Below are 19,191 nucleotides of genomic sequence, written 5' to 3' on the forward strand. Positions count from 1 at the left end.
TGTTTTGTTTTTCAAATGTGTGTTCTGCCAGTACTATACATAGTCGGGCATTGTTCTTAGTTGTAAATAACAGAGCTCCCTGCTACCTAGATTGAGCAGAAAGTAAGGCTTTTTTTTTTTAATTGTATTTATTTATTTTATTTATGTTATTTTTGGCTGCGTTGGGTCTTTGTTGCTGCGCGCGGGCTTTTCTCTAGTTGCGGCGAGCAGGGGCTACTCTTCGTTGCAGTGCGTGGGTTTCTCATTGCGGTGGCTTCTCTTGTTGCAGAGCATGGGCTCTAAGCACGTGGGCTTCAGTAGTTGTGGCTTGCGGGCTCTAGAGTGCAGGCTCAGTAGTTGTGGCACACGGGCTTAGTTGCTCCGCGGCATGTGGGATCTTCCCGGACCAGGGCTCGAACCCATGTTCCCTGCATTGGCAGGTGGATTCTTAACCACTGTGCCACCATGGAAGCCCAGAAAGTAAGTATTTTTAAAGCATACTGAGTACCTTACAGAATATCTAGGAAGGCCAGATAGGCACAGAGACAGCCAGCTTGGAATAACACCCAAGATATTCTTTAGAACCACTCCAGTGGAAGCTCATTCCTACCACCTCTGGACACTTGAACCCAGAACCTCTGCCTTTGCCACCCCTGAAAGCTGAGACCCTCATTTATCCCAGTGGCCAAAGATGCTCTCTTGGTTGTCAAACTCTGGTGTGGTTGTGTCTGATGGTTGGAGCCTCAGTCACATGCCTGTTCTAGCTGTAAAGGAAACTGGGAAAGCAACTTTGGCCTTTCTGTGGAGAAGTGGCACATAGTATTCCAAAGATGCCGGATGGTCACTAGTCATGATAGTTGTCAACTACAGTATAACAAGTTGGTACTGGAGAGGTGGTTTGTGGTAGGGAAGGACTCATTCTCCTCAACTGTATTTTCACTTCCAGTCAGTCCCTAAAGCTAAACTCTGCAAAGTTGCCCCTTATCTGTTGGTCCCATACAACAGGTCTAAAGATGTCCTATGATGTCCTTTCTCACCAGCAATATATGACAGTGCCCCTCCCCCCAAATACTTAAACTTGTATTTCTTTAGACAGCTGTCTGTTGACTTCCTGACATGAGTAATGGTAAAATTAGTTTTTTCCACTTTCTCCCAAAGTCACCTGATGCTTGATGATTACATAATTTTTCATATCCTATTCTTTAGACTTTGAGATGTATTTACAGGTCTGTTTCATGATTTATCAGCTTCAATAATCTTTCAGTCCTCTGCTCTACCAGACAAGAAAATCATCACGTTGACATTACCACCCACCATCTGTCCTCTTCCCCTCCAGACCTCTGCTGTATTATTTCTACATCATTAGCGTTTATAACATTTAAATTCTGTTCTGTGACCATAATCGCCCAAATTGTTTTAGTTTTAGTCCTACAGTTAAATGAGGTCAGTACTTAGGGCCAGTATTCCATTTATCTGGGCTCTTCAAAGTTTGGCTTGTAGTAGTTTCTTCAGGAAGGGTTTGGGGTATATTCCCTGAGTTTTGCGAGTTCAAAAATGTTCATTTTCATTACTCTTGGATGACTCTTTGTGCACAGTTCTTAAGTCACGTGCTTTACATCCCCGAGGACTTTGTACCACTGCCCCAATGTCTTCTGGCGTTAAACGTTGCTGTGGAAAGTAACATTCCGACTCAAACTTTTTGCCTCAGTGCACAACAGTTTTGTTTTGTTTTTTCCTTTCAATTCCAGTAACTTTACTAAAATGTGATTCAGTGTTGAATGTTTTGTGTCCGTTTTTCCTAGGGTTCAGCATGCCCTCTCAGTCTGTAGATTTGTGACATTTCTGGAAAGTTACTCTGAAGTATATCTTTAACTTTTTTCCTGTTTTGTTGTGTTTTTACCTATTCTTCAGGATACCAGTTATTGCATATGTTAAGACCTTTTTAATAGTCCTGTCTCACTATTATTTTTTTCTAATTCTTTTGGATTCCTTTTTTTCTACTTCTTTGAATTTTCTACTTCTTCTTTTTCCATTTCTGACATTCTTGTTTCTTTCCATGTTTTTAGCAGAATCTGGTTGCTGCCAGTGACATATTTGTTTCCTGGGCTCTGCCAAATCACATTTCACTTCCTGTCATCTTGCCACATCTTCCCTGAGCTCTTGTATATTTGATATGATCTCTTGCTTTATAGATATGGTAGCTTTATTTTGGTCTTTTTCTTTGTTTTTAAGTTTATGGCAATATGTTGGGCCCAAATTTTTATCTGCTGTATGGAAACATTTTTTCCTGGTGCATATCTGTCTTCCATTTTTTTTTTTTTTTTTTTTTTTGCGGTACGCGGGGCTCTCACTGTTGTGGCCTCTCCCGTTGCCGAGCACAGGCTCCGGACGCGCAGGCTCAGCGGCCATGGCTCACGGGCCCAGCCGCTCCGCGGCATGTGGGATCTTCCCGGACCGGGGCATGAACCTGTGTCCCCTGCATCGGCAGGCGGACTCTCAACCACTGCGCCACCAGGGAAGTCCCTGTCTTCCATTTTATCTGGTTTTGTTCTCTTATTTTCTTGTAGTAACTATGCAGAGATGCTCAGTTTTGAATGAGATGAGGTTTTTTTCTGGACCAGCTACTGGCAAGAGATTTGTGTGGGAGAGATGTCATGTCCAGGTTCTTCACAGACACATAAGTTCTTCATGACACAAGATGGTGTTTTTGAGTGAATTCTTTTGGCCTGAACTCTCCCTAGCCACCAGAGATCAATGACTTTCGGGCTACTCACATTGCATTCTTGTTCTCTGGCGCTGCCTCAACAACAGACTGCTTCCTGCAAATATGGGGATGCTGTATGATTTTTCTTTTAGCCCTATCTCCTCTGCTTTCTTTTTTTTTTTTTGCGGTACACGGGCCTCTCACTGTTGAGGCCTCTCCCGTTGCGGAGCACAGGCTCCGGACGCGCAGGCTCAGCGGCCATGGCTCACGGGCCCAGCCGCTTCGCAGCATGTGGGATCCTCTCGGACCGGGGCACAAACCCACGTCCCCTGCATTGGCAGGTGGACTCTCAACCACTGTGCCACCAGGGAAGCCCTCCTCTGCTTTCTTTATGCCAAACTGGGTCCAGGAAAACTCCTGCTGACAGTCTGTGCACCTACCCCTGTTGATCCATAGAAGTTATGGATGGATATGCCACCTTCTTTGATCTGCTGCCTTTGTCTGAGGCCAAGGATTTGAAATTTGTATATGACTATTACATTTGAAGAGGAAGAGTTGTTAATTGTGTTTGGGATGAATACAAATTCTGGTTCACTTTGAAATCTGAACTCTAAAACTGAAAGTGCTAAGAAATGGGAGTTGAAGTTGTAGCACCTGAGGCATCTAGTATTATTCACTATCTCACCCTTAGATAAAACATCTTCCCCATGAGAAGATGGAGGAGAATAATAAATCTGAACTTGGAAAGTGCCTGGCATGTAGAAGCCATTCAAAGAGTTCTAGTTCTCTGTTACCATGATGACACTACAAAAAAAGGTGGAAGATCACAGGTGTGAAAATATACTATTTTGGTAAATACAAATCTGATGTTTTTGAGTATAAACATGCCCCTTCTGCTCCAGTTCCTCCTGCTGGGATCCTTGAAAACCATCACTAAGCAACATCAGAAGATTCAAAATCAGAAGCCATGTCTCACTCTTATGACCTACTGTAATGGCTGGTTTCTATCATTCTTATAATAAAATTATTGCCTTGTGTGTTTTTTATTTTTCCTTTTATGGCAGGCAGGTTTTGCGGGGAGGGAGAAGTAAGGGGTGGGGAGGGGTCTAGGCTAAGTACAGTTGGTCCTCTGTGTCCAGGGGTTCTGCCTCCCTGGATTCAACGAACTGTGGGTCAAAAATGTTAGGAAAAAAAGTACCAGAAAGTTCCAAAAAGCAAAACTTGAATTTGCCATGCACTGGCAACTACAGGCATACCTTGTTTTATTACACTTCACTTTATTGTGCTTCAAAGATACTGTGTTTTTTTACAAATTGAAGGTTTGTGGCAACCCTGTATCAAGAGAGTCTATCGGCACCATTTTTCCAACAACCTTTGCTCACTTTGGGTCTCTGTGTCACATTTTGGTAATCCTTGCAATATTTCAAACCCTCCACCAGAGAAAGATTAAGATTCGCTGAAGGCTCAGATGATGGTTAGCCTTGTTTGGCAATAAAATATTTTTAAATTAAGGCATGTACGTGGTATTTTTATTTATTTATTTATTTATAAACATCTTTATTGGAGTACAATTGCTTTACAGTGGTGTGTTAGTTTCTGCTTTATAACAAAGTGAATCAGCTATACATATACATATATCCCCATATTAGACTTAATGCTATCACTGCACACTTAATAAACGGTGTGGTGTAAATATAACTTCCATGCAGTGGGTAACCAAAAATGTTTGTGATCCACTTTACTGCAGTGTTTGCTTTATTGTGGTGGTCTGGAACTGAACCCACGGTACCTGAGGTATACCTGTATTTCCATAGCATTTACATCGTATTCAGTATTATAAGTAGTCTAGGGCTGATTTAAAGTATACGGGAGGGTGTGTGTAGGTTATATGCAAACACGACACCATTTTACATAAGGGGCTTGAATATCCTCGGATTTTGGTATTCTGCGGGGGTCTGGGAACCAATCCTCTGTAGATCCGGAGGGACAAAGCAGAACTGGCAGGTCTCCTACCTGGAGTTTTGCAAATCTGGGACTTGAGAGTAGAGAGAAACCTGAGCGAAGAGGCTCTAACTGTGTGTCACCAACACACAACAAGCCTGGGGTGGGTATAGGGAGCCAGATTTTAAAGTAAGAGGTCACGGAATAAGAAATTGGGGGTGTGCGGCAAACAGGTCAAGCAGGGATGGTCTAGGACAGAAGTGTGGCTAGCCTGTGGATTCTCCCTTCCTCATGGTGACCCATGGCCTGGAACTTGTAAAGTGACAGGGACAGAGCAGACTGTCTTGAATTCAGTCTATTTGTCCGCATTGCCTTTCTGCCCACCCTGAGTGGGAACCCTCAGGGGTAACACGGTTGCAGCCGGCTTTAAACCCCGTACGATACCCAGCAAAGTACCTTACAGAGAGTAGGTGCTCCAGATTTATTTGTTAAATTAATTTAAAAGATAGTTATCACTTTGGATAAGTACAGGGAGGGTATGATTATAAAATAAGCCTGATCCACAAGATAAGTTAAAAAAAGTCAGTACCATTAGGTAGACAAAAGTACAGCTTGGCTAGTGATTGGAATTCCAAAGTAAATGCATGATACATACTTTTAGGGGAGTTTTTCATAGAAGGTCCACACCTTGAGTTTAATGCATTTTCATTTTTTGTATCAGTGATCCATTTTACCAGTGGTTTCTGTAATTTCAGACTTAAAACTGTCTGGATGAGTTGCAAATGTATGAAAAATGGTTTGGGAAAGCAATTTTTATGCAAAGTTGTTTGTTTTGATGGGTTAAAAAAGCACGTATCTTTTTAAAGCAATGTTTATTTCATGTTTTGAGTGGCAGCAAAAATAATTGCATGTTTGAAATCTTTGAAATATGTTTTAATGCTTTTAAAATGACTTAAGAGCAAACGTGCCAGGTTTACCCACTGCTTTAGCCATTCCATGGTTGAAAGTTAGCTTCACTTTCCATGTTTTATGGAACTATTTAATATGCTCTTCGATTATGTCTTTTAAACTGCAGTCAGTGTCTGTACCTGGTGGACTGATTAGAACATTTGATACACCTACAGCAAGATTTTGTGAAGAAGAGATAGTACAGTTTTGTAGATGCTTGATTCTATTCTAAAAAAAATGAATATGTGTATTTTTAATATAATATAAAAGAATTATGCAAACATGGTCTTATAATAGGATTTTATTGGTAGATTCAGTATGTATATGCCTGGTATATATGCTGAGAATTCATTTTCAAAAAAGACTAACTGCCTTTCTAATTTAAAACCTTTTCATTTTAATGAGACAGGCATTTAGAAGGATTCAGATAAATCTATAAAATTAAGACCCAAGATCACTCTCCAGCATTTCCCGAGTGCCTAATAAATGTATATTTTAAGTTACTGGGAATTCATGGAATTGTAGAATTCTTTGAACACATATTCGCTGGTACGGACTAGTAATTGACAGTTGATTATACACTTAGTATGTGGTAGGCACTATTCTAAAGTGCTTTACATGTATTAACTCCTTGATCCTCACAATATGCCTATGAGATAGGTGTGATTATATTCATCATTGTATAGATGAGTTAGCTGATGGAGGCATAGAGAAATGAAGTGATTTGTTTTAAGGGCACACACAGAGCTGGAATGGGAGGCCAGTTACTCTTGGCTCCAGCATCCGTACTTTTTTTTTTCACGTCTTTATTGGAGTATAATTGCTTTACAATGGTGTGTTAGTTTCTGCTTTGTACTTTTAACTACAGTGACAGAGTATGTGCCAGGCACTTTGGTAAAATGCTAACTTTGTGCCATGCTTCCAAGGAAAGGAAGCTCACTAGAATTATAGAATTTCAGGGGATAAAAACAGACCCCCAAAGGTCATTTAATCTAACCATCCAGCCAATGATAGTGCTCTCAAGCAGTCTGCAAGCTGCCATGGGGTCGGGGAGGAATAGCAAGGCAGTAGAGTCTCTATAATGAGCTGTTCAGGGACAGAAACAGTGCCCTCCTTATAGGTTAAACATGTTATATCAGGCTTTTATTATATTTACTGCTGGGTCTTAGATCTGGGATGTGGCCCATGTTGTTTCTGAATCCTTATATAATGAGCTGTGTTACTGCAGGTTTCTACCATTATAGCTGTAAATTCAAAACCCACAAACACACAAAGGCATCCATCCAAGTATAAAATTACTAGGGAAATGGGAAGGACAAAAAATGAATTGTTAGGTTTGGGGGATAATTACTGGTGGCACTGGTGTGGCTCGATCTTGATAGTAAATGAGAGTAGTTTGGAAAGATTTCAGGGGCATCGTGAAAGTCAAGTACAGATTTGCGAGGGTCAAATGATGTAGACAGATTTCAGATGCTGTGATGACATGCCTAAATTATTCCATAGAAAAAGGATGCCTGTGTGTTTCGTGCTTCCAAATTTGTCGACAGAATGAACGTAGGGGATAAAAATCCGAGAGCTATATTGGAGCTGCTGTTGTAGATACTGTTTCCCTAAGTTTTTGAAAGCAGAAGTAGTACCTTATTTGTATCCTTTGTCCCTTGCCTGTTACGGTCTTACTATCACTTGTTGAATTTATATGTACAAAATGTTATGTAAGCAGAGGGGAGACTATGTCAGGAAGTTACATAAAGCTTCATACAATAAGTAATGTTTGAGTATGACTAGGGATTTTATAGGTAGAGAATGTTTTTGTGGTGTGTGTGTGTGTGTGTGTGTGTGTGTGTGTGTGTAGGTGGGGTGGGAGATACTCTTCATCCCCATTCCTGTTTTCTTTTGTATAAAAGTAAGCCGCTAGCCTACCACTTGTGGTTTCTCGTCTGAGTCATCCCTCTTCAGCAAACATGGAGTGATTTACCTGATTGTTGGTTATTGGATAAGGAACTGGGGATTTGACTGTGGCTCCAGTCATTCCTCCTCTCCTCTTGGGAGTGAGCCCTTTCTCCATTCTCAGCATATAATAATGGAGCAGGGGGCTGTATATGGGAAGAGCTGCTGTTGTCTAGCACCGTGTGTCTCTGGCTGGTGGGTCTGTAAAGTTCTGGGGGTGGAATATGGGAAAGCCCACTATCGCCATCTAGTAAATTACACTCTTCAAAATCAGCTGCATTGGTAATAAAGGTGGTAACTTGGTTCTCTCTGTTTGCTTTTTTGTTTTGTCTCTCAGTTTATTCAGAACTTGGATAAGGTTATAATTTATTGAGCTCCCTCAAATCCCAAAATAGCCACCAGAGACAGGCACTCTTGGAAGAGAATAATACATGTGAAAGCATATAGAACTGAAAATGCATAATGTCAGAATTCTGTCTGGCTGCAGGAATGAGCACAACAGAGGATAATCGAGGAAGGGTTAAGGTTGAATGAAGAAAGGACTCTCATGGCACGCTAAAGAGTTAGCCTTTATCCTTTGCATTTTATGGTTCTCAAAGTATGGTCTGGAGACCGCTAAGGTCTCTAAGAACATTTCAGGGGGGGCCCAAAACTACATTCATAATAACACTAAGACATTGTTTACTTTTTTCACTCTCATTTTCTCATGAGTGTACAGGGGAATTTTCCAGAGGCTACAGGATGTGCAATATTGCAACAAATTGAATAGTTATGAGACTAAAGTTGATATGAGTCTCAAAGTAGATATGAGACTTCCGCTTCTACTATAATAGAACATCTTCTTTTCAGCCAGTAATTAAAGAGATTTGCAAAAATGTAAAGCAATGCCACGTATCTCACTAGCGTTTTTTAAAAAATACTTTCATTAAAATGTTACGTTAACATATGATGGATTTATCATTTTTAATGAATTAAATAAAAAATTAAAATTTTTGTTTATATTAACTTACAATAATATATCAATTTATAATGCAGCAAATATTAATAAACATAATTCACACAAACAAAAGCTGTATGGGGCCCTCAATAATTTTTAAGACCAAGTTTGAGAATGTGTCCTATGCATGAAAGAGAACCTTTGGAGGTTTTAAAGTAGGGGATCAACATGATCTGGTTCATATCAGATATTTAATTCTTCAAAAGTTACAAAGAATGGCCATGCTCAGTGTCGGTAAAGATGTAGGAAATGAGTGTTCCACTGGTAGGAATATTAATTAGTATGGCCTTTAAATAGGGTGTTTGGGCACTATGTACCAAAAGACTGTAAATGAGCATACTTTTTGGCTTAGGAATCGCACTTTCAGCAATTTATCCTTAAGGAAATAACTGAACAAATATTAAAGATATAAATACTATGTTTTAATATTTGTTGTAGTATTGTTTACAATACTTTGAAAAAAATAGAAAATGACCTAAACGCTCATGTTTTAGGTTCTACAAGTTTTAGAAATCACTCCACGTCCGGGGCCACACTGAGCCTTGATTATTTTAATTATAATGAGATCGAGAGTTCAGCATTTCAAGAGTTAGAGGCTGATGAAAGGATCTCATGTACCCTTTGTTCTCCATCAGAGTCAGCACCCAAATAATATCCCACACTTACTTGCACTGTGTTCAGCCGTCTCCCTCAAGGTGAGAGATTTAAAAGTCCAAAGGGTCCAGACACCCAGAGCGGACATTGTTCCCCCAGAGGCTGAGAGAGCATAGCAGTGAATGAGAATCGTCCATGGCCACACAGCTGTACATTTGCAGATTTGACTGGGCTACCTTTCCTGTGATTAAATAAAATTCTACAATAAAATTCTTTTACATCTTCCTGTTGACATATTAAGGATATAAAAATGTGAGTTTCTCGTAAAACTTCGTATATATATGTTTAAAAAAGAAACATAGTTCATAAAGTACACAGGTTCTAATCAAAGGATTCACAGCAGTGACTCATTTTCCAACAGTGCAAACCTACAGATTTCTTAGTGTAAGAGCATAGTGATCCTTGACAATATTAGATTTGTTCCCAAAAGAAGAAAAGAAGGCTCGCATGTTTGGCACCAGAATTTTCAAGCCCATTTAGTATTTCCCCAAGAATCTCCAACAATAATCCAACAATAAGGAATTCATAAAATTACGGTACATAAATATAATGGGCTACTAGTAACCTCAAGAATGAAGAAAGATGTAATTTTTATCTTTGTGCCTCTATAAGTAAGATTTTTTTCCCTTTGGTTTCTTTCAGGATTTTTTATCTTTGATTTCCCGTAGTTTGGAAATGATATGCCTAGATGTAGTCTTTCTAGCGTTTATCCTGTTTGGTGTTTTCAGAGCTTCCTGGATCTGTGGTTTGGTGCCTGATAATAATTTGAGGAAATTCTCAGTCACTGTTTAAAATATTTCTTCTGTTTCTTTCTTCTCTGGCATTTCCATTATGAATATGGTACACCTTTACAGTTGTCCCACAGTCCTTGGATATTTTATTCTGTTTTATTCAGACTTTGTTTTCTTTGCTTTTTGGTTTTCAAGGGTAGTATTGATACGTCGTTTAACTCACAGGTTCCTTATTCATTCACGTCCAGTCTATTAATAAGTCCATCAAAGACATTATTTCTGTTAGTGTTCCTTTGTATCTTAGCACTTCATTTTGGTTCCTTCTTAGGATTTCCGTCTCTCTGCTTATATCGCCTATCTGTTGTTGCATGCTCTCTACTTTATCCACAGTGCCTTACCATATTAATCACAGCTGTTTTAAATTCCCCATCTGATAATTCCAACATCCCTGCCATGTCTGGTTCTGATGTTTGCTCTGTCTCTTCAAATTGTGTTTTCTGCATTTTGGTATGCCTTGTCATTTTTTCTTGATAGCTAGACGTGCTGTACCAGGTAAAGGGAACTGTGGTAAACAGACCTTTAGTTGTGTGGTGAAGTGTGGGTAGGGGAAGTGTTCTGTAGTCCTGTGGATGGGTCTCAGTCTTTTAGTGAGCCTGTGCCTCTGGACTGTGAACTTCACAAGTGTTTCTCAGGTTTTATTCCCCTCCACCCCACCTTAGGTGGCATAGGGTGGCTAGGGTGGGCTGGAGTTGGATATTTCCCTTCCCCAGGTCAGTTAGGCTCTGATGATACCTGAGTAAGTTAGACTTTCGTTAACCAGTTTCCCTTGAAGGCAGGTCTTGTTAAAAACAAGGTGTTCTAAGGCTTCCCTGGTGGCGCAGTGGTTGAGAGTATGCCTGCTGACGTAGGGAACACGGGTTCGTGCCCCGGTCCGGGAAGATCCCACATGCCGCAGAGCAGCTGGGCGCATGAGCCATGGCCGCTGAGCCTGCGCGTCTGGAGCCTGTGCTCCGCAACCGGAGAGGCCACAACAGTGAGAGGCCCGCGTACCGCAAAAAAAGGAAAAAAAAAGAATGAATGCATTAAAATTTATGATTCAAATTTCCATTAATAGACTGTAAAACAAATGAAGAAATCCATATAAGTCTATAGTCTGTTTAACTGTTTTGTACCAATGTTAAGTCTCTTTAACTGTTTTGTTGCAGTGTTAATTTCTTGGTTTTGGTAATGTACTACAGTTAAAGTAAGATGTTATCAATGCAGGAAACTTGATGAAGGGTTCACAGGAACTCTGTACTATATTTTACAACTTCTTGAGTATCTATAACTATTTAAAAATAAAGTTCTTTTAAGTAAACGAAACTAGCAAAAACATTTACAACACAAGAAGGAAAAAAGAATCAAAGCTTTGATATATAAAAAGCTTACCAAGCAATAAACAATACATCCTAGCAGAAAAGTAGGCAAAAGGCATAAATAGGTATTTTGCAAATCATGGGTGGCTAAATTTATGAAAAGTTGTTCAAACTCACTCAGCCAAGAAACAGCAAACAGAAGACATATCGCTTTCTATTAATCAGCCTGTTAATGATTAACAATGAACATAATAATACCAAACACTGCCAAGCATGTAGGTAATCGGGCACTCCATCTACTGCTCGTAGAAGGGTGAGTTGGCACAATTTCATAGGAAGCCAATGTGATAACACACAAAGTCACAAAGAGTTGCAATTTCATATACAGGAGTTTATTTTTAGGAAAATAGGATATACACAAATATCTATAAAAATGTTCATCAAGCACTATTTATAATAAAAATCTTAAGGAACAATAATAGGAAAATGATTAGATAACTATAGCAGAATATCATCATTGTAGGAGAATATTAAATGGCATGGGGAAATGATGCCAAGTATAAAAAATCCAATTAAAAAACAATATGAAAGGATATGTACAGTATGATGCCAATTATACTTCCAAAGTTTATACGTAATGAAAAAAACATGGAAATAACAAAATAGCCATAATTGGATATCCTGGGGCAGTGGGATCCTGTATGATTTATTTTCTTCTTTGTGATTGTATTAGGTTTTCATCTTTTAATGTTGGTCATGTATTACTTTTATAAGCAAAGCAATAAATAAAACAGATCATAATAAAATCTGTTAACCAGATTTATTAAACTCCCATTATTCTAGGTCATACAGGAACAATACTCTTTTATACTTTTAAAGCTTATAATCTAAAGGATAAGCTAATATAAGATGGCAGGAACACCTAAACACATATATAATCTAGTAGAGTTATTATAGGAGAGCTAAGAGGAAGTTTGTGTAAAGAAAAGAATGTGAACTTGGCAGTCAGTCAGATCTGGCCTTAAATCCTACCTTTAAAGGTTAAAAAAAAATATTTGGCTGCGTCAGGTGTTAGTTGCAGTATGCAGGATCTTTTAGTTGCAGCATACGGGATCTTTTTCGTTGCAGCATGTGGGATCTAGTTCCCTGACCAGGGATCGAACTTGGGCCCCTGGCATTGGGAGCATGGAATCTTAACCACTGGACCACCATGGAAGTCCCCTACCTTTAAAGATTAAAAAGAAGTTGAGTTTTCTCATCTAAGAATGGGGGTAATAATACTTACATCATCTGACCTGTGATGAGAATTAAATGAAATAAGATACAGAAGTGCCTGGTATACAGAATATGTTCAATAATTGTTAGTTTCCTTTCCTAAAGAGAGTTTTGGCAATAAAAGAAACATATCTTGAAAAGTTTGGAAAGAGAAAAATAAAAACGCAGTGAAGAGGTAAGAGGTCATAAGTTATCCAGACTGGAGTCAGATAGGGTGGGATGGATGTCTTGGGAGGGAGAAAGAAGGAAACTAACAAAGACTGCAATGAAATGGCAGAGAGCTGCCCCCTGAGCTCACTAGAGCTTCTCTGGTTAGGAGGGGAGGGAGGGGGATTACAGTAGAAAAGGAAAAGGGAAACTTGCTGAAATATTTATTGCTGTTCCACTGGAATTAAGCTTCTTGAGAGCAGGTACCTATCTGTCTGGTTCACTCTTTATTTTTTCTTCCAGTTTTATTGAGATATAATTGACATACAGCACTAAGTGTGAAGTGTGCAGCCTAATGATTTGACTTACCTACATCATGAAATGATTACCACAGTAAATTTAGTGAACATCCGTAATCTCATATAGATACAAAATTAAAGAAATAGGGAAAAAATTTTTTTCTTGTGATGGGAGCTCAGGATTTTCTATCTTGACAACTTTCATATATAACATACAACAGTGTTAATTATATTTATTATGTACGTTACATCCCTAGCAGTTATTTATCTTATAGCTGGAAGTTTGTACCTTTTGACCTCCTTCATTCAGTTCCCCCTCATCCTGCCACCCACCTTTGGTAACCACAAATATGATCTCTTTTTCTGTGAGTTTGTTTGTTTTTGAAGAATAATTGACCTACAACACTGTGTCAGTTCCTGTTACACAACGTAGTGATGCGATATTTCTATACATTTCAAAATGATCACCACAGTAAGTCTAGTTACCATATGTCATCATACAAAGATATGACATAGTCGTGACTATATTCCCCACAATGTACGTATCTATCTATCTATCTGATTATTTTAAGTTACTGATTTCTTAAGTTCAAACGATTTTAATAACCCTGCATTTTTAGTCCTTCCCCACCAACTTTACTGTTTTGACGTCATATTTTAAATCTTTCTTTTCTGTGTATCTCTCAGCTACTCATTCTGGATACAGATGATTTTTTTACTCTTTTAACCCTCCTATTAGCTTTATACATGGCTGATTTATTACCTTTACTAGAATATATTTGCCTTCACCAATGCGATTTCTCCTTTCATAATTTTCATGTTTATAGGTGTGGCCTTTTTTTTGCTGCTTAGACAAGTCCCTTTAACATTTCTTGTAAAGCTGGTTTGGTGATGCTGAACTCTTTTAGCTTTTCCTTGTCTATAAAACTTTTGATCTCTCTATCAAATCTGAATGAAAACCTTGCAGGGTTTTCTAGGTCTTTCCCTTTCATCACTTTAAATATATCATGACACTCCCTTCTGGCCTGAGGATGTTCTGTTGAGAAGTCAGCAGATAGCCTTATGGGAATTCCCTTGTATGTAACTTGTTTCTTTTCCCTTGCTGCTTTTGATATTCTCTCTTTATCCTTCATTTCTGCCACTTTAATGACACCGTGTCTTGGTTTGTTTCTCTTTGGGTTGATCCTGTTTAGGACTCTCTGTGCTTTCTGGACCTGGATGTCTGTTTCCTTTCCTAGGTTTGGGAAGTTTTCAGCGATTATGCCTTCGAATATGTTCTCTGCCCCCTTTCTCTCTCTCTTCTCCTTCTGGGACTCCTTTAATGCAAATGTTAGTATGGTGGATGTTGTCTCAGAGGTCTCAAACTCTCCTCATTTCTTTTTATTCTTTTTTTCTGTTCAGTGATTTGCACAGCTCATTGACCTGTTCCTCTGTATCATCTCGTCTACTGTTAATTCCTTCTTGTGTATTTTTCATTTCAGTTATTGTATTCTTCATTGCTGTTTTTATTTCTGTGTACCTGGTAGCTTGGTTACATTTACTGACCTTGGAGAAGCGGCCTTTTGGAGGAGATGTCCTTTATGTCCCAGCAGCACAGTCCCCTCTGGTCACCAGAGCTGTATGCTCTAGGGGTGCCCGTTATTTGGGTTGTGTGGGTCCTTCTGTATGACAGCCTGACTACTGTGGGCAGCCTGGTAGGTGTAGCAGGCCCCCCGGTTCGGTTGGCTGCCAGGCGCTGCCTTGTGCAGAGGCTGCCAGCCTGTCCGACACTGGTGGACAGGATTGGGTCATGAGGCTACTGGCTGTGGGATCCGGCGCGTCCCAAAGCTGGTATCAGCCTGCTGGTGAGTGCGGCCGGATCCCAGTGTGACCGGCTGAGGGGTCGTGCTGTCCTGTAGCTGGTGCCGGCCTGCTGGCGTGTGTTCTGGGTCCCGGTGTGGCAGGCTGCAGGGCTGTGGTGGTCCTGGAGCTGGTGCCCACCCACTGGTGGGTGAGGCCAGATTCTTGGGCTTGTGCTGGCTCACTGGTACGTCCTGGGGTCTCTGGCTTCAGGGCCATGGGGGTCCTGGAGTTGGTGTTTTGACCCTCTCGTGGATGGGGCTTGGGCCGGGGATGACTTGTGGCTGGTGCATCCCCATTCGTGGGAGAGGCTGGTCCTGTGGCTAGTGCTGGCCCACTGAAGTACAGGTCTGGGTTCTGGGCCTTCTGGTGGACAGGGCCGGGTCCCAGGGTGACTGTGGGCTCAGAGGGCCTTACTGCAGCAGACCTGCTGGTAGGTGGGGCTGTGTCTCCACCCAGCTAGTTGCTTGGCCTGAGTCATCCCAGTACTAGTGCCAATAGGCTGGTGGACAGGGCCAGGTTCCAGTGCTCAGAAACCGGAGGAGGGATTCCAAAGTGGTGCTTGCCAGTGTCGCCGTGGTAGCATGAGCTCCCAAAATGCTATTGCCAGTGTCTGTCTTCCCAGGGAGAGCTGCAGTCACCTCCTGCCTCTCCAGGAGGCTCTCCAAGGTCAGCAGGTGGATCTGACCCATAATCCTTTCAAATTCCTGCTTCTGCCCTGAGTCCCAGAGCGTGTGAGATTTTGTGTGCACCCTTTAAAAATGGAGTCTCTATTTCCCACAACCCTCGTGTTCTCGCAAAAGAAAGCCCCGCTGGCCTTCAAAGCCAAATGTTGTGGCAGCTTGTCTTCCCAGTGTAGGACATGTAGGCTGGGGAGCCGACGTGGAGCTCAGACCCCTCACTCCTTGGGGCGAACCTTTGCAATTGTAATTATCCTCTCATGTGTAGGTTGCCTACCTGGGAGTATGGGTCTTGATTATACTGCAGCTCTGCCCCTCCTACCTGTCTAGTTATGGTTCCTTTTTTTTTTTTTTTTTTGCGGTACACGGGCCTCTCACTGTTGTGGCCTCTCCTGTTGTTGCGCAGGCTCCGGACGCGCAGGCTCAGGGGCCATGGCTCACGGGCCCAGCCGCTCCGCGGCATGTGGGATCTTCCCGGACCGGGGCACGACCCGTGTCCCCTGCATTGGCGGGTGGACTCTCAAACACTCCGCCACCAGGGAAGCCCCGTGTGGTTCCTTCTTTATGTCTTTAGTTGTAGAAGATCTTTTCTGCTAGTCTTCTGGTTTTTCTCATCAGTAGTTCCTCTGTAAATAGTTGTAATTTTTTTTGTTGTTGTTGTTGTTTTTTTGTTTTTGCGGTATGCGGGCCTCTCACTGCTGTGGCCTCTCCCGCTGCAGAGCACAGGCTCCGGATGCGCAGGCTCAGCGGCCATGGTTCACGGGCCCAGCTGCTTCGCAGCATGTGGGATCTTCCCGGACCGGGGCACGAACCCGCGTCCCCTGCATCGGCAGGCGGACTCTCAACCACTGCGCCACCGGGGAAGCCCAATAGTTGTAATTTTGATGTGCCCGTGGGAGAAGGTGAGCTCAGGTTCTTTCTGCTCTGCCATCTTGGCCACTCCCTGTCTTGTTCACTCTTGCCATCCCAGCTTCTGGAACAGTGTAAGGCACGTGGTAGCTACTCACTGAATATTTATGGAGTGAATAAATGTTCGGTTGTAATATTTATTTATGTGAAATGTTTATTAATACAACTTCCAAAGAGCATATCAAACAGAAGCCTCCTTTTAGTGTGTTAGAAGTGTATTCCTTTAATTCTTTGATTGTAACAGGTTTACCAAATGCTTACATGTGCCCTAATGTAGGACTTAACAGTAACGAGTAACAAGGGGACCCGTGTCCTCAAGCAGTGGTGTGCTGGAGCCAGTTAGCATTTCCTTGTGAGAGTCAGTTGTTTAAATTTCGGGAGTTTTTTGAAAGCCGGTTGTTAAGCAGAGCCATTGTAAGAAAATTAAATTATATGACCTTAGCAAAACCAATAAATTATATTGTAAATAAAGTTAATAAACCCTCAATACTTATTCCTTCCCAGTTTATTTACAGCATTTTACTATCACTGATACTCCTGAGGTTCTTTATTCTGTTGTATCTGAACAGTAGAAATACTGTATATTAAGTACTGCTGTTTATTTCTTCCCAACTTTGTGATAACTGAGACCATGTTGGTGGCTTGAATTTGTTCATGGTGTGGTGGAAGTATTTATACCACAGGAGTTGATAAACACTATAAATCAGGGTGTTTTCCTAGGAGAATCCATTTTAAAACATTACCAGAACACCACTGCTCTCAAAAAAAGAGTACATTCCATGCATAGAGACCCATAGAAGGGAACCTAGTTTGTGGGGTTTTATGGCCAGGTGGGCAGAAAAACATGGCTAATTAGGGGTTCCCCATGTATAGCAAGGCTTGAACCACTACTTGAGGCTAAGAGATAAGGCTTTAGTCACCAAAGAAGGGGGGCCAGGAAGAGCAGAAGGAAGCGGGGGGAATCAAAGTGGCAACCCATTCCTGAGACCTGATACATAGGGCAAGGGGAGCTTCTCCCAAGGCTGTACGGTGGACGCCAGTGGTTGCCCCTGGGCCACCAGATCCTAGGATATGGGGGTCAGCCAAGGGACTTGGGAAGTTCCATTGGTCAGCATCAGAGTACATGGAAGAATGTCTAATATGAAGCCCCTCTAAGTATACATGGATTTATGTACTTATGTCCATATGTGTGTACGTACATATATATGTATATATGCATGTATGTATGCATTTGTATGTATGTTGTGGGAAGAATGGATGTTTATTTAAATGCTTCTTGTACCTTGCCTTAATTCCTAGAGGAACTGAAGTCTGAGTCTTTGAATGCCATGTGGGAACAAAGATGGTTTGACTCAGCTGTGTGGTGTGAGAATGAAGATGATTTGATGTAGCTGTGACCTCAGCGGAGGCAGAAGGCGAGGAACTAAGGTAGGTGGATGCAACCTAGAAACTGGCAGCCCATGGGTGGAATCCAGTTCCTGTATTCGACTCCCACAGTCAATTCTCTTATGCCATCACTTTCAGAACCTTTTCTTGCCAGTGACCTGTGTTCTTTGTTTCCAGATTGGGTGGGACTTTCCCTTTCTTTGTGACTAGTACATCCTGATAAATGTACAAATTTATCAGTAGTCAGTCTACATTTCATGACTCATTTTCTCTCTCTCACAACGTGATAAATCACCATGGTTAATAAGGGCTGATAGACTAGGTTCTGTATCTCTGTAAATACAAGGCTAGTACTAAACAGTGGAGGGCCAGCTGATGGCACTGGTTTTTCTACAGGTTTTGGACTGAGATTGGCGTGATTTTGAGTCCCAGCTCTTCATTTTTATTGTGTGACTTCATTGCCCTCTCTAAGCCGCAGTTTCCTTGTCTGTAAAATGGTGATAATAGTACCTTACCCATTAAATGATACAATGCATATTAAACAACTACCATAGTGCCTGGCATAGAGAAAGCACTCAAAAGTTTGAAAATTATTTTTATGGATTTAATCTTAATGTAATAATTCTACATTGTTACATGCTACAATCTGTATGTGTGTGTGTGTGACAATAAATGTGTTTTATGACTGGAAATGGGACAGAATGTTTGTGGATGTAATAGCAGAATAGTTATTGCCAAGCTGACGCATTCCATTATCTGGTTTCTTTCACGCAAGATAATATCTATGAGGCGTATCCATATTGTTGCTGTATCAGAAGTTTTCTCCTCTTTATCTGCTGAGTAGTATTCAGTTGTATAACCATACCACAGTTTATTCACCTGTGCAGAGACGTTTGGGTTATTCCCAGTTTAGGACTATTATGAGTCAATTTGCTATGAACATCCTTGTGTTAGGTCCTGTTGTGGATATATGTTTTCATTTTTATTAGGTAAATACCTAAGAAATGGAATTGTGGGGTCGTTGTGTAGATTGTGTTTAACTTTATAAGAAGTGCTGCACCCATTTCCAAAGGAGTCACACCACTTAACACCACTTAACACCCACCAGCAGCTTCTTTGTGTTCTGATTGCTTCAGGTCTTTACCAGCTTTGGTGATGTTATCTTTTTGCTTTTATCCATTCTACTGGATGTGTCGTTATCTCTGTTATCTCGTGGTGGTTTACTTTACGTTTCTCTGGTGACTAATGATGTTAAGTATTTTGTCAGATTTTTGTCTTCTGCACTAATTTGATGTCCTCAAACGAGGATGACGATAATGTAAAGTCAAACACATCAGCTGTGTAAAATACCTCCTACAAGCAGTTTGCTTATCGATTCACTTTTATTCCCACCCCAAAGT

General features: G+C 41.0%; 1 protein-coding gene across 2 annotated transcripts in view; it reads left to right on the top strand.

The window, feature by feature from the left end:
- The window catches only part of DERA (deoxyribose-phosphate aldolase), a 258,807-nt gene that overhangs the window by 107,780 nt on the left and 131,836 nt on the right, over nt 1-19,191 (top strand). For both annotated transcript variants that reach the window (XR_009521156.1, XR_009521155.1), the window contains exon 11: nt 17,705-17,833. The gene's annotated coding sequence lies outside the window, so the exon portion shown is untranslated. The remainder of the gene's footprint in view (nt 1-17,704; nt 17,834-19,191) is intronic.

Source organism: Delphinus delphis, chromosome 11 (assembly GCF_949987515.2).
Source record: "Delphinus delphis chromosome 11, mDelDel1.2, whole genome shotgun sequence".
Lineage (NCBI taxonomy): Eukaryota > Metazoa > Chordata > Mammalia > Artiodactyla > Delphinidae > Delphinus > Delphinus delphis.